Here is a 16,355-nt window from a genome sequence, read left to right as displayed (position 1 = left end):
GTGCCCTTTTCCCCAACTTCCAGAACTCCTTAAATAATTCAAAGCTACTCCTATATATACTACTCTTCTCAGCTTCTAGTTGGCTCTTCAAGTCTTGGGCCTTTGGATCTCGAGTTTGAAGCAGTTCTCTTCTTCATTTGGGCTTGGTTTTACTTGCAGAGAGAAAGTGTGAAGTGGGCAGAGACTTTAGCTCAGGACGTTAGGGGTGTTAACGTTTTAGTGAAAGTATGAGTTCGAGAACGTTAGTGACACTCAACATTGTCACTAACATTCCAATGTACCCCTTTGCCTCACGTTTGAGCCAATGTTAACTAGGTTAACGTGGCTGCTAACGTCGCCTTGCCAACCTTCGAGAACGTTAGTGACACTCAACATTGTCACTAACGTTCCAATGTGCCCCAATGTCTCACGTTAGAGTCCACGTTAACTAGGTTAACGTGGCTTCTAACGTGGCCTTGCCAATCTTCGAGAACGTTAGTGACACTTAACATTGTCACTAACATTCCAATGTGCCCCTATGTCTCACGTTAGAATCCACGTTAACTAGGTTAACGTGGCTTCTAATGTGGCCATTCTTAGCCATCCCCAACGTAGTGACAATTTTGAGTGTCACTAACGTTGGCTCATCTTTCACTCATCAACGTTAGCTTTCCACATTAACTAAGTTAACGTGGAAGTTAACGTGGCTCCTTGGGGTTTTGTGGTTGCTTCCAACGTTAGTGACAATGTTAGGTGTCACTAACGTTGTCGACCACCCTTGCCTCTTACGTTAGCTCCCACGTTAACCAAGTTAACGTGGGAGTTAACGTGGTACATTGCACCGTAGGCCAACGTTAGTGACAATGTTGAGTGTCACTAACGTTGGCTTCCTTCCCCCTTTTGACGTTAGAGTTCACGCTAACTTAGTTAACGTGACTCTTAACGTGGGCAATGATGGCTTCGAGAGCATTATTGGCAATCACTTTTCTCATTAACTTTACAAGTTACCTCCCATTCCACGTTAGTGGTAACGTTAATTAGATTAACGTGACTGCTAAGTGGTTCTTCCTTGCTTCCTTTGGTCCTGAAATCAAGCAATAGAGTGCATCAAAGTTCTAGTCCAAGTCATGGGTAATGCAATATACAATTTGTTATTAAACTCATGCAAAATCCTCATAAAATCATGTAAAATTCACAATGTATGCTTGAATCAAGGTGTAAGTGAATATCTATCCAAAACTAGCTTATTTCCTAAGGAAATGCATGAAACTACCTTAAAAACAGTAAAGAAAGGGTTAGTGAAACTGGCCAAGATGCCCTGGCATCAATGGGAAGTTGGGTTGTTTTTTTCTTTGGTGTAAATAGATTAATATAGGATTAGGCAGGATACTTGAACTAATCAAAGATCCAATCCACTAGTCCACTTAACCATATTATTCCTACATTACTCTAACCCCATTACAACCCTCCAAAGACCTCATGATATGTGCATTCATACATCAAGTATTTATTGATTGTTAGATGACTAGCAAATCCTAGGAAACATGATTAAAGGAGCATTGAGTGATTAAACTCTAAACACTGAGCGATTAGAGAGTATACACATCCGGTGAGGGGTTCGATCGCTCAATTCTATATTTCCATCCCTTATCTCGTATCTTCTTACAGGTTGCTTGTTAGCTTTTGAAAATTTCAAATCAAATCTTTGGAGATTGTTTATATTGCATTAATTCCTTGTTTTAGCCCTAATAGTTTATTTTGGATTGATTGGAATTCTATTGTTTCTTTTTGCCAAACTCAATAGGAAACCATATTATAGATATAGGTAGTTAACATTTAGCATAGTTGCATGCATGTAAGTTGTTGCACTGAATAAGTTGCTTGTCTTTTTACCCTTCTCCTTTGATTGTGAATAGCATGAGGACATGCTATTATTTAAGTGTGGAAAAATTGATGAGTCCACATTTGATGATAAATTTTGGATTGATTTGAGTCGATTTCATCACATAAACCCACATTTATTCACCTAAATAGCATGCTTTTGTGTTTTCTCTCTAAATGATGTCCAATTATGAAAACATGCTATTTTGAGCTTAATTTAATCAATTTTATTCTACTTTTTTTCCATTCAATGTCTTAATGGTTTTGATGAGTGATTTTAGGTGTAATAGGTTGGAATGGCTTGATAAGAGTGGAAGAGAAGCATGCAATTGGGAGAAAACATGAAGAAAACAAAAGAGAAAAGTATTTCAGAGTGTGCCCACGCATAGCCGTGTGCATATGAACAGAATGAAAATCAGCAAGTGTGCCCATGCACTACTTCTGTGCGTACGCACAGGAAGAAAATCAGCATGTGTGGATACGCACAAGTCCCCGCGCGTGACCTCATTAAAAAGTCATGTAGCTCGCGTTTGGAGAGGCTTTTTGGCCCATTTCTGATGGCTTTGGAGCTTATAAGGAGGCTAGCAACATAAGCACTCATACCATACTCTAACATACAATATACAACACATTTAGGATAGTTTTAGGGTAGTTTAGTTTAGGTTTTTCTCTCAATTTTCCTTAGGTTTAATTAGGGTTTGTAGAATTTTATAGTTCAAGTTTTGATTTTGGATTTTGCTATCCCATTGTAAGTATTCCCTAATTTCCTATTTCATTACATTACTTGTTCTACACTTTTATATATTTTAATTTCCCTTGTCAATATATATATAGTTTGCAATTTTGAGTTTTGGTTAATGAATTTGATGTTTGATGATTTTTATATGTTTATTGGATTGCCATTGTTGATTTTGTTCTTTTGTGGTTTATAGTTTTCATCATTTTCCCAACTTTACCATGTTTTATGATACACCCTCGATGTGTTTGATAAAATGCCAATTTTAATTTTGGGGTAAATTTCCACCCCTTGACCTGGGGAAATGAGTATATGGATTACTAGAGTCTTAATGCCCGACATTTAGTGATAATTCTTAGGTTGTTAGTTGTTATTGTTTCCACTAACGCTAACTTCTTACTAAGGTAATTAGTAAGATAGCTAGGATTTGTGGATTAATAACAATTATGCTCACTTTACTTACTCTTCGATGTTAAGGGTAGACTAAGTGAGATTAATCTATCATAATTATCATAATTGCAGTTATGGCAAGGAAAGGATTCCATAACTCATCCCAAGTCAAGTTTCCATTTATGTTTTGAACCACTCTTCACACACTTTAAAGCTTTACTTGTCTATATTACATACATAGTTCTTTTATTACTTTAGTAGTTTATTAATTGCAATTTTGATCATTCTTTTATCTCTTTATTGTCTGCTTATTATTGAAAACCCTCTTGATCATCACAACCAATTGTATGCACTTGTTGTCACTAGTTCCTAGGGAAGACGACCCGAGGTTTAATTACTCTCAGTTATTATCATTTTGAAATTAAACTTTGATTGGGAGGATTATTTGTTGGTTTGGACTATGCTATCAATGAAGAAATTATTTTGCTAAAATTTTCGAACCATCGTGATCCTCATCTATTAGTCATAGCAGTTAGAAATTGAAAATCTTAATTAAAAACCTCAAAAGAATTCCTCCTCATTCAGTAGTTGCATCAGTCGGCACTTCCCTTGCCACTAGTGCAGAACCTTACCCATCAACTGATATGCCGCAAACTCTACAGACTGATTTTCTGGAATATGCTGACCTCGTAGTGCATTGGTTAGATTAGTCATCATCACTATCTCTCCGTTAGCGTGACTGACCTCATCTGCAAGTTGCTAGTTGGGGTTCTATCTACGCCAAACAATCGATATTGAGGCGATCAGTCTCAATATCTCAAGCCTAGTACTTCAATTTTCCCCAAAGGCATTCACAAACAAGCATGTTATGCGTATCAAGCAGATAACCTAAGTAGCATGAAAGAAAAAATGACCCTGAGAGTGTAACGAAGCACAATCAGTCCATCCTTGAGGCTAATGAGGACGAATCGCTCTGATACCACAAAATGTAACACCCAGTTACCTTAAGCCTTGCTTCTAGCTGTAAAGCAAAGGATAGCAAAGTGTCACGATAGTTCTAAAGCTTATAATATATAATATATATTCAAGATTTTATATAACTAGAAGCCCGATGAAGGAATAACATCTCAAAGTAGCATAAAGCGGAAATACGAAATGCAAAGCGTTCACACACGATAACTAAGATGCGTAGGCACAGATAGAATAAGTCATACATATAAGTATGATATACAAAAGAGGACTCGTCACAGCCTGTAGTGTTTAGGCCGGCTAGTTAAACTGAATACAACAGGGTTTTTGATGTTTAAAACAACTTATACAACTTATCTCTCAAATCAAGCCTCTAAGGCCATAAAGTCTAAAATAAAAAGGTGAGAGAAAGTACTACAGAAAAAAAAAATCAAAAATACCAAAAAGATAACAAAAGATCCTCCGCTCTGTCACCATCCCGCAACTCACCGAGGTGGGTTACGACCTGCATCTGAAAAATAACAACATCATATGGTATGAGAATCGGAAGTTGTCAATATGGTAACAGTGCCCAATATATAAGATGTAAGGTTCCGAGATGCCAAAGGCAATCTTAGAACTTTACACCGATACAAATATTCAAGCTTAAAACAAATAATTAACTTAAACCAAACACCATAAGCTGTGTTATCTAAACTTAGGGGTATTTTAACTAATACTAATCACACTGTTGTATCTTATAGCCTTCACCAACCTAACCTCCGTGCGATCGCATCAGCACCGCCTACCGAGCCTCCTCAATCCCAGCAGAAAACACATGTAATGCAGACAAGTAAAGAACAAGTAATGTACATATACAGCAAGTAAACAAATAGCAAATAGACATGTGATTCATTTAGGCATAACTGAACTTAAGCAAAGCAAACAAGCATATAGAAGATGCATATAATGAATGCCTGTCCTATTGGCTCGTGATATCACTGTCGGTCCACAAATGCCAACCCGACACATCCTCCCAGATGTAGCCTTCCTGCCACACCGAGAGATATAGGCTTTGCACACTCATGACTCTGCCACGTCGGAGATAAAGGCTCCACACACTCATACAGCAGGGAGTCTGCTACGCCAAAGATATAGACTTTGCACACTCATGAGACAAGGAAGGAAATAACAACAACTCTATAAACCCCACAAATTTAGCAAATAATTAAAAAAATTAAATTTTAATAAGGAAAATTAAAAATATAAATCTAATATAAAAATAGGATAGAGCTAATTAAAACGAGAATGTTAACACCAATTTTAAAGAAATTGGCCCAAGATTGGGCCGAACGGTCCAAACCGGTTGAACCAAACCCAAACCGGGCCCGTGGGCCCCACCCACTCACTTAATAAAGTGAGTTCAGATCTTCTTTCTCCCTTCTTGCAGGCTAAACACGCTGCTGGGCAGCCATGGAAGAGGAGAAGAAGCAAACCCTCACCTAAACCTCAATCCTTGATAACTTTTGATTCAGAGCTCCGAACGCCGCACTGTTTGCGGCCACGCGTTCGCGGCGTCGAGCTCTAAAAAGCCCAGTATCTTTCAAGGTGAGGAAATCAAAATCCCAGCTCCTATTCTCTCTTCTTCAATTCAAGAATATTAAGATTTTTGGATGTTAAGATTTTGGTTAAATTGATGATTATAGGATCAAATTGAGTTGAGGAATGAGTGGGCTTTGGGTTGATTGAGGCACATACAACCTAAGGATGACCTAAACCCCAGCCAAATCTTGAATTTATTATGTGAAATCTGAAATTAAAGTGTACATGTGTGTTAGGTGTGAATTAAGAAGATATATATGCATTGGAGTTGAATTGTGGGCATTTAGAAGCTTGGTGGTGATTGAAGCTAAGCTTGCGGCTGGTTTCTCTAAGCTTGAGGGGTTGTGTGGTGACTTGGGAGGCTGCCTTGGACTAAATATAGTAATCGGCCAAGGTATGGTTTAGGGTTCGCATCACTACAAGAAAAATACCCATTCAGGTACACTTGAAAAGTGTAGCCAAAAGTGAAAAAAAATGATGCCTTAGGCTACGGCTACGCTTTTTGGGCTACGGCTACGCTTTTTGGGGTGATTCCTATTCAGCCGTTGCCTATTCTCAAAGGCAACGCTTTTCTGCACCAAGGGCTACGCTTTTGGCGTTTGGGAATAGGCTACGCTTTTCAAGTGATGCTGTCCAGGACCAAAGGCTACGCTTTTCAGCACTAATGGTTACCAGAATTCAAAAGAATAGGCTACACTTTTCAAGACTACTGCATCACTTTATAAATGTAACAAATAATATACTTATAGCTACTTTATATAAGTGTAGCCTTAGGTCCCTCATTATTTTTTTTTAATTTTTAATATATATATATATATATATATAATTAATATTCCAATAATTTTTTGTACAATATAATATTTAATAATATAATTACATATATAATTTTGTATTTTTAATTAAATGAATTAAATAAAATAAAATAAAAATAAATATAAAATTATACTAAATTTATTTAAATAATAAAAATTATCTGTAAACAAAATATATTTATAAAGAACCAAAAGTATTAAAATGAAATTAATTTTGAATATTCATACATCTCACACCAAATTAAGCATAATCATATCAAAATAAGCAAGAGACCACTTAAAATTTACTACTAATACTCTACGAAAAACTAAAATATTATATCTTACATAAGTATTTTCTAATAACTAAACCATATTCCACAATCCATGAATCTCTTCCTCTTGTTGCTACTGTTTGGCCTTCATGTCTCCAAGTTCATCTTTTAAAGTTGTCGCTTTTTCTTTGAGCTGTTGCTTTAAAATGTGGTGACCACAGAAGATAACTCAAATCTGCAATCAATTCCAGCAACCAAGTGAATTCTTTTTTAACTTATAAAGCCTAAAGGCAGCAACTTTGACAGGCAACAACAAAAGAATAACCCCATCAATAAAAGAATAACCTATAACTCATCAAATCCCAAATGCCAATATCTTTTACAAGCATTGTTTATAGCATTCACAGCCATCCTAAAAGGCATAAAGATATAGCAGTGAAAGCTTACCAAACCTACTACTCTTTTTATTAACCTCCTAATATGTACGCTCAACTTTACATTAATATATATACACACATATATATCCATTGGAAATGTGAAATAAGTAATTAAGTACTATACTGTACCTGTGATTAATTAATAACAGGAAGTGAGATTTTCATAATAGTATTATTAAGGCACATTCCTAATTACGATTGTTCTTTAGAACTTCTTGGCAATCTGATATTAGTGGCTAATGTAGTGGGTTCTACTTCTACACACAAAAATTACAGCTGCTACACATTCCTTATGCTCAGAAATCTCGTGATGTTCATCTGCAAAAAAGTCAAGCATTGCCAACTAATTTGTCATACTTTAAGAAATTAATATTCTCTCTTATACACTAGCATAACATAATCTGAGGGAAAGAAGCAACAAGCATTAAATCAAGTGAGCTTTCTTCCAAAATTAATAGATTGAGCTTTAATTCTATCTTTTTTTTTCATGGTAAGTGAAATTCCCTTTTTTTTTCTTGGTTATCCTTATGTAATACATATTTGAATGAATCAGAAACCATTCGTGGACAGAAGCAATAAGCAAGAAAAGGAGTCACATGTGGTGAATGAGCATCTCTTTGCCAAGTGCCATGTTGTGTGATTCATGATTAAGATTATATGATCGGTTTTGAGTTATCAAGTGAGAAAGTCGTCCTCTCCCTCACATGCTCATAAGCTAAGGTTTTGCTTTTTCAGCCTTTTCTTTTCCTCCTTTGGAAATTCCCATCCACACTCCAAAACCCAATCCCAACTTAAAAAAGTTCCCTCAAAGCACAAATAGAATAGAATAGTAAAACATTTACAAATAAGTATTTTTAAGAAACAAGTTAAACTTTCTGTTTATAAAATTTAGTTAAATTTATACATTTATTGTCAATTGTGCCAACATGTGAATATACGGTGGGTACATTTAGTTAAATTTAGTTAAATTCATACATTTATTGTCAATTATGCCAACAAGTGTTGTTTTAGACAAAAAAATTTCATAAGACAAAAATATATAAGTGGAAAATTAAAAGATAACAGTCAAATAGCAATCACAAAGAGCAGAACCATTTGTCTTAATTGGCTTTTGAAACTAACAGTTTAAAACTACATTATGCACATAACTCTGACTAAGCCAATTAGATTCCAGCCACAATACAATTCTACAAAATTTAATCAGAATGTAGCACATAACATTAACATACCTTAACTGCAAGTTCTCCAATAGCCCAGCATGCATTATTTGCTATTGAAATAGCCTGATAAACCAGGCTGCAAAACAAGGAAAGAAGCAGTTCATATGGAAATTCATTAGACACAAAAGAGCATGGTGGACGAAATTGTGATCACTGTTCTTTAAGTTGTATGAAATCATTATTGTGGCACCAGTTGTTATCACAACTCCGTTCAACTAACCAGCAAGTGTACTGGGTCGTCCAAGTAATAAACCTTACGTGAGTAAGGGTCGATCCCACAGAGATTGTTGGTATGAAGCAAGCTATGGTCACCTTGTAAATCTCAGTTAGGCAGATTAAATTGATTTATGGTTTCAAAAATAGAAATAAGAGAATAGATTATAAAAAGGATAGAAGACTTATGCAGATTCATTGGTGGGAATTTCAGATAAGCGAATGGAGATGCTGTATGGCCCAAGGACGCCTGCTCTCCTACTGCTTCTACTCAGTCTTTCTTACTCCTTTCCATGGCAAGCTTTGTATAGGGGTTCACCATCAGCGGTGGCTACTTTCAATCCTCTCGGGAAAATGATCCTATGCGGCTGTCACTCACACGGCTAATCGTCTGGAGGCATCACCCATGGTTGATGGCTACATCCCATCCTCGCAGTGAAAACTAATGCTCACGCACTCTGTCACAGTACGGCTAATCACTGGTTGGTTCCTGCGCCTACTGGAATAGAATCCCTTGATTCTTTTGCGTCTGTCACTAACGCCCAGCACTTGCAAGTTTGAAGCACGTCACAGTCATTCATTACCGGAATCCTACTCGGAATACCACAGACAAGGTGAGACTTTCCGGATTCCCAGGATCCTACTCGGAATACCACAGACAAGGTGAGACTTTCCGGATCCTCATAAATGCCGCCATCTATCTAGCTTATACCACGAAGATTCTGTTGGGGAATCTAAGAGATACGCATTCAAGCTCGGTTGCATGTAGAACGGAAGTGGTTGTCAATCACGTGCGTTCATAAGTGAGAATGATAATGATCGTCACTTTCATCATTACATTCATCATGTTCTTGGGTACGAATGAATATCTTGGAATAAGAATAAGAGAGATTTGAATAAAAGAGAATAGAATTGCATTAATACTTGAGGTACAGCAGAGCTCCACACCCTTAATCTATGGTGTGCAGAAACTCCACCGTTGAAAATACATAAGTAAAGGGTTCAGGCATGGCCGAATGGCCAGCCCCCATGTGGTCACAAGACCGAATGATCAAAGACATCTAATACAATAGATAAATGTTCTATCTATAATAAACTAGCTCCTAGGGTTTACATGAGTAAGTAATTGATGCATAAATCCACTTCCGGGGCCCACTTGGTGTATGTTTGGGCTGAGCTTGATTAATCCACGAGATGAGGCTTCTCTTGGAGTTGAACTCCGAGTTATGACGTGTTTTGGGCGTTCAACTCCGGATCATGACGTTTTTCTGGCGTTTAACTCCAGACAGCAGCTTGTACTTGGCGTTCAACGCCAAGTTACGTCGTCATTCTTCGAATAAAGTATGGACTATTATATATTGCTGGAAAGCTCTGGATGTCTACTTTCCAACGCCGTTGAGAGCGCGCCAATTGGAGTTCTGTAGCTCCAGAAAATCCATTTCGAGTGCAGAGAGGTCAGATTCCAACAACATCAGCAGTCCTTTTGTCAGCCTTCTTCAGAGTTTGCTCAAATCCCTCAATTTCAGCCAGGATTTACCTGAAATCACAGAAAAACACACAAACTCATAGTAAAGTCCAGAAATGTGAATTTAACATAAAAACTAGTGAAAACATCCCTAAAAGTAGCTCAAACTTACTAAAAACTATATAAAAACAATGCCAAAAAGCGTATAAATTATCCGCTCATCACAACACCAAACTTAAATTGTTGCTTGTCCCCAAGCAACTGAAAATCAAATAGGATAAAAGAAGAGAATATACTATAAATTCCAGAATATCAATGAATATTAATTTAATTAGATGAGCGGGACTTGTAGCTTTTTGCTTCTGAACAGTTTTGGCATCTCACTTTTTCCTTTGAAGTTTAGAGTGATTGGCATCTCTAGGAACTTAGAATTTTGGATAGTGTTATTGACTTTCCTAGTTAAGCATGTTGATTCTTGAACACAGCTACTTATGAGTCTTGGCCGTGGCCCTAAGCATTTTGTTTTCCAGTATTACCACCGGATACACAAATGCCACAGACACATAACTGGGTGAACCTTTTCAGATTGTGACTCAACTTTGCTAAAGTCCCCAGTTAGTGGTGTCCAGAGCTCTTAAGCACACTCTTTTGCTTTGGATCACGACTTTAACCATTCAGTCTCAAGCTTTTCACTTGGACCTTCATGACACAAGCACATGGTTAGGGACAGCTTGATTTAGCCGCTTAGGCCTGGATTTAATTTCCTTGGGCCCTCCTATCCATTGATGCTCAAAGCCTTGGATCCTTTTTACCCTTGCCTTTTGGTTTTGAGGGCTATTGGCTTTTTCTACTGCTCCTTCTTTTTCTTTCTCAATTTTTCACCATTTTTTTTCACAAGCTTTTGCTTTTTCACTGCTTTTTCTTGCTTAAAGAATCAATTTCATGATTTTTTTCAGATCATCAATAACATTTCTCTTTGTTCATCATTCTTTCAAGAACCAACAATTTTAACACTCATAAACAACAATATCAAAAGACATATGCACTGTTCAATCATTCATTCAGAAAACAAAAAGTATTGTCACCACATCAATATAATTAAATTAAATTCAAGGATAAAATCGAAATTTATGTACTTCTTATTCTTTTGAATTAAAACATTTTTCATTTAAGAGAGGTGAAGGATTCATGGAATTATTCATAATCTTTAAGGCATAGTTACTACATACTAATGATCATGAAGTAGATAAACATATAAAAAAAACGAAAAGTAGAAAAAAAAATTTAGAACAAGGAATGAGTCCACCTGAGTGAGGGTGGCGCCTTCTTGAAGATCCAATGGTGCTTTTTGAGCTCCTTTATGTCTCTTCCTTGCTTCTGTTGCATGATCCCTAGTGATTTTGGTGTTTTTATCATTATTTGCTCCCAATAGTTGTGTGGAGGATAATTTATCCCCTGAGGTATCTCAGGGATCTCTTGATTTACAGCCACATGTTCTACCACTGAGCTATGACGACTTATATTAGTCTTTCCATCTCCCATGACTCAGAGGTGGAATCTTTTGTCTTTTTCCTTGTTCCTGCTCATATAGGGAAGAAGAGAACAAGAAAAGAAAGTGGAATCATCTATGTCACAGTATAGAGATTCCTTTATGTTAGTAGAAGAAGAAAGGGAAGAAGAGTGAAGAAGAATGGGTAAGGATAGAGGTGGTGATTTGAGATGAAGAGAAGTGAAGAGAATTGTTAGTAAATAAATAAATTAAATAGAATAAGAGAAGAGAAGAGAAATTTCGAAAATAATTTTTGAAAAAGAGGTTAGTAATTTTCGAAAATCAAAGACAAAATATAATTAAAATTAAAATTTAAAACAAAAAGAATTTTTGAAAAAGAGAGGGAGAATTTTCGAAATTTAGAGAGGGATAGGTAGTTAGTTGGTTTTGAAAAAGATAAGAAACAAACAAAAAGTTAGTTAGTTGATTTGAAAAAGATTTGAAATCAAATTTTGAAAAAGATAAGAAGATAAGAAGTTAGATAAGATATTTTGAAATCAAATTTTGAAAAAGATAAAGTTTTTGAAAAAGATAAGATAAAAAGATAAAAAGATTTTTAAGAAAAAGATATTTTGAAAAAGATTTAATTTTTAAAATTACTTAACTAACAAGAAACTACAAGATAAGATTCTAGAACTTAAAGATTGAATCTTTCTTAACAAGAAAGTAACAAACTTCAAATTTTTGAACCAATCACATTACTTGTTAGTTAATTTTCGAAAATTAGATATAAAAGATAAGAAAAAGATTTTGAAAATATTTTGAAAAAGATTTTTGAAATTTTCGAAAATTATAAAAAATGAAAAAGATATGATTTTTGAAAAAGATTTTGAAAAGATAAGATTTTTAAAATTGAAATTTTGACTTGACTTGTAAGAAACAACTAATTTTAAAAAAATTTTGACCAAGTCAACCCAAAATTTCGAAAATTTGGAGGAAAATAAGGAAAAGATATTTTTTTGATTTTTTGAATATTTTAATTATGAGAAAGAAAAACAACAAAAATACTCAATGCATGAAATTTTTAGATCAAAACAATGAATGCATGCAAGAATGCTATGAATGTCAAGATGAACACCAAGAACACTTTGAAGATCATGATGAACATCAAGAACATTATTTTGAAAAATTTTTGATGCAAAGAAAACATGCAAGACACCAAACTTAGAAATTTTTAATGCATGGAAAATATGAATGCAAAAGTGCACAAGAAAAACAAGGAAAGACACAAAATAAGAAAACATCAAGATCAAACAAGAGGACTTATCAAGAACAACTTGAAGATCATGAAGAACACTATGAATGAATGAGATTTTCGAAAAAATGCAAGAAAAATTTTAAAAGCATGCAATTGACACCAAATTTAAAAATTAACACAGGACTCAAACAAGAAACACAAAATATTTTTGATTTTTATGATTTTCTAATTTTTTTTGTATTTTTATTAATTTTTTTCGAAAACAAAGTTTGTAAAAACGAAAAATAAAAGAAAAATTTTGAAAAAGATTTTGAAAAGAAAATTACCTAATCTGAGCAACAAGATGAACCGTCAGTTGTCCATACTCGAACAATCCCCGGCAACGGCGCCAAAAACTTGGTGGACGAAATTGTGATCACTGTTCTTTAAGTTGTATGAAATCATTATTGTGGCACCAGTTGTTATCACAACTCCGTTCAACTAACCAGCAAGTGTACTGGGTCGTCCAAGTAATAAACCTTACGTGAGTAAGGGTCGATCCCACAGAGATTGTTGGTATGAAGCAAGCTATGGTCACCTTGTAAATCTCAGTTAGGCAGATTAAATTGATTTATGGTTTCAAAAATAGAAATAAGAGAATAGATTATAAAAAGGATAGAAGACTTATGCAGATTCATTGGTGGGAATTTCAGATAAGCGAATGGAGATGCTGTATGGCCCAAGGACGCCTGCTCTCCTACTGCTTCTACTCAGTCTTTCTTACTCCTTTCCATGGCAAGCTTTGTATAGGGGTTCACCATCAGCGGTGGCTACTTTCAATCCTCTCGGGAAAATGATCCTATGCGGCTGTCACTCACACGGCTAATCGTCTGGAGGCATCACCCATGGTTGATGGCTACATCCCATCCTCGCAGTGAAAACTAATGCTCACGCACTCTGTCACAGTACGGCTAATCACTGGTTGGTTCCTGCGCCTACTGGAATAGAATCCCTTGATTCTTTTGCGTCTGTCACTAACGCCCAGCACTTGCAAGTTTGAAGCACGTCACAGTCATTCATTACCGGAATCCTACTCGGAATACCACAGACAAGGTGAGATTTTCCGGATTCCCAGGATCCTACTCGGAATACCACAGACAAGGTGAGACTTTCCGGATCCTCATAAATGCCGCCATCTATCTAGCTTATACCACGAAGATTCTGTTGGGGAATCTAAGAGATACGCATTCAAGCTCGGTTGCATGTAGAACGGAAGTGGTTGTCAATCACGTGCGTTCATAAGTGAGAATGATAATGATCGTCACTTTCATCATTACATTCATCATGTTCTTGGGTACGAATGAATATCTTGGAATAAGAATAAGAGAGATTTGAATAAAAGAGAATAGAATTGCATTAATACTTGAGGTACAGCAGAGCTCCACACCCTTAATCTATGGTGTGCAGAAACTCCACCGTTGAAAATACATAAGTAAAGGGTTCAGGCATGGCCGAATGGCCAGCCCCCATGTGGTCACAAGACCGAATGATCAAAGACATCTAATACAATAGATAAATGTTCTATTTATAATAAACTAGCTCCTAGGGTTTACATGAGTAAGTAATTGATGCATAAATCCACTTCCGGGGCCCACTTGGTGTATGTTTGGGCTGAGCTTGATTAATCCACGAGATGAGGCTTCTCTTGGAGTTGAACTCCGAGTTATGACGTGTTTTGGGCGTTCAACTCCGGATCATGACGTTTTTCTGGCGTTTAACTCCAGACAGCAGCTTGTACTTGGCGTTCAACGCCATGTTACGTCGTCATTCTTCGAATAAAGTATGGACTATTATATATTGCTGGAAAGCTCTGGATGTCTACTTTCCAACGCCGTTGAGAGCGCGCCAATTGGAGTTCTGTAGCTCCAGAAAATCCATTTCGAGTGCAGAGAGGTCAGATTCCAACAGCATCAGCAGTCCTTTTGTCAGCCTTCTTTAGAGGTTGCTCAAATCCCTCAATTTCAGCCAGGATTTACCTGAAATCACAGAAAAACACACAAAATCATAGTAAAGTCCAGAAATGTGAATTTAACATAAAAACTAGTGAAAACATCCCTAAAAGTAGCTCAAACTTACTAAAAACTATATAAAAACAATGCCAAAAAGCGTATAAATTATCCGCTCATCAGAGGACAATCGGTTTTATCATTCTACCTGCCCCAGTTTCGGACATCTGTCCCTCCTCCGAGTCCAAGTCCTTCCCGTACTAAGTACAACAACACAAACACCATCATGTCAGTAAACAAAATAACTATATATTCTTAATCAGCTGAGGAATTTTGTAGTAGAAAAATTCCACAGATCGATGCAAAGTGAAGAAAACACAAGTCCTCAACCTGAGCCATTACTTGAGCAGCATCCTATCTTTTCCAATAGTCTTCGGTACTACCTATACCACAAAAGAAAACCAGTTTATATTAAGCTATTCAACAACAAAGTGTTTTCATAAGTCATAACCAAATCAAATAACTCCTAAGCAATTTCGTAAATTTTGTATCAGGTCTTCTCTCTTTAAATCCAAGATAAATCCTAAAAAGTTAAAACCCCAACACCAACAAGCATGGTTAACAGAACCGAAACGGCACTGACAGGGTCACCTTTTTTACCTAAATAAATTATTATAGAAAAAATTAATGAAATTGCATAATAAAATCATACATCTGAAGAGCTAACATGGCGAGGGGTGATGGAGCCTCCAATCTGCACCAGTCCATCAGCGGTGAACAATGTAATTCTATCCTCATGAACCCATTGAATTTCTGAGAAATCATTGAAATAAATTAGCAATATAGTACTTAGCAAATAAATTACACCCGTTGGGTGCAGCCCTTCTCGGGACCCTGCGTGAACGCGGGATGCTTGTGAACCAGGCCGCTTTTTTTTTTTACTTAGCAAATAAATCTCATCAGCATAAAAGAGCAGTATATCATTTTCCAAAATGCAGACTCTGATGAAGGCAATCTCAGTTATCAATCAATTAAAACTTAAAAAGTACCAAATGCCATGAATCCAAAAAGCACTGCACCCTTCAATAACCTAAAAATCCTCTGAAAGTTTATAAATTATACTTGAAGAATACCTAACTCAACTAAAGCAGCAAAATCACTAGGCCTTGAAGAAACAAAATAACCATAACTTAGAGCACATAAACATCGAAAAGAAGAAGCAAAAGCTCCACCATTTCATTTCAACAAAAACTAATTTTAATTTTCAAGATTTCAGCTCAAATATTCTAAAAAAGCACGCACATTTGAATATTATATATACAAAAATATGTTTCATAACTAGCGCTACAAAATCAAATTCCGCAATTGAAATGAACTTCAATTACAACAATCAGTGAAAGGAAAATCCAGCAACTTGAATGAAATTTGAGGAAAAAGAAGGAAAGATTACCAGAGTCAGATTGGAACCACGGGAAAGATCGAAAAGGATCATCACCGGATAGGTTGGAAGAGTCATCGGTGGCTTTGACCACGATATGATGGCGAGAAAAACGAGATGATGAGAAATTGAATGAGGATCTAAAAAGCGGGGAGAGAGGAGATGATAGCGTGGAACAAGAAATTGATGCAAGAGAAGAAGGGAATCTGAATCTTGAGGAGATGATAGCGGTGGAAGAAGCCCTAGCA

The 16,355-nt window shown here is 36.2% G+C and overlaps 1 long non-coding RNA gene across 1 annotated transcript; it reads right to left on the bottom strand.

Annotated features, from left to right (window-relative positions):
* Positions 1-6,525: 6,525 nt before the first annotated feature.
* Positions 6,526-14,926, bottom strand: LOC112710965 (uncharacterized). The gene is made up of 4 exons (XR_003157124.2): positions 14,878-14,926; positions 8,269-8,335; positions 7,169-7,357; positions 6,526-6,837 (listed from the first exon to the last, which is right to left on the bottom strand). It is a non-coding gene; the product is annotated as an uncharacterized lncRNA (long non-coding RNA).
* Between the last annotated feature and the right edge of the window lie 1,429 nt (positions 14,927-16,355).

This window comes from Arachis hypogaea, chromosome 9 (assembly GCF_003086295.3).
Source record: "Arachis hypogaea cultivar Tifrunner chromosome 9, arahy.Tifrunner.gnm2.J5K5, whole genome shotgun sequence".
In the NCBI taxonomy this organism is placed as follows: domain Eukaryota; kingdom Viridiplantae; phylum Streptophyta; class Magnoliopsida; order Fabales; family Fabaceae; genus Arachis; species Arachis hypogaea.
Note: the sequence above shows the minus strand (reverse complement) of the source record. Positions and strands in the feature narration are given on the sequence as shown.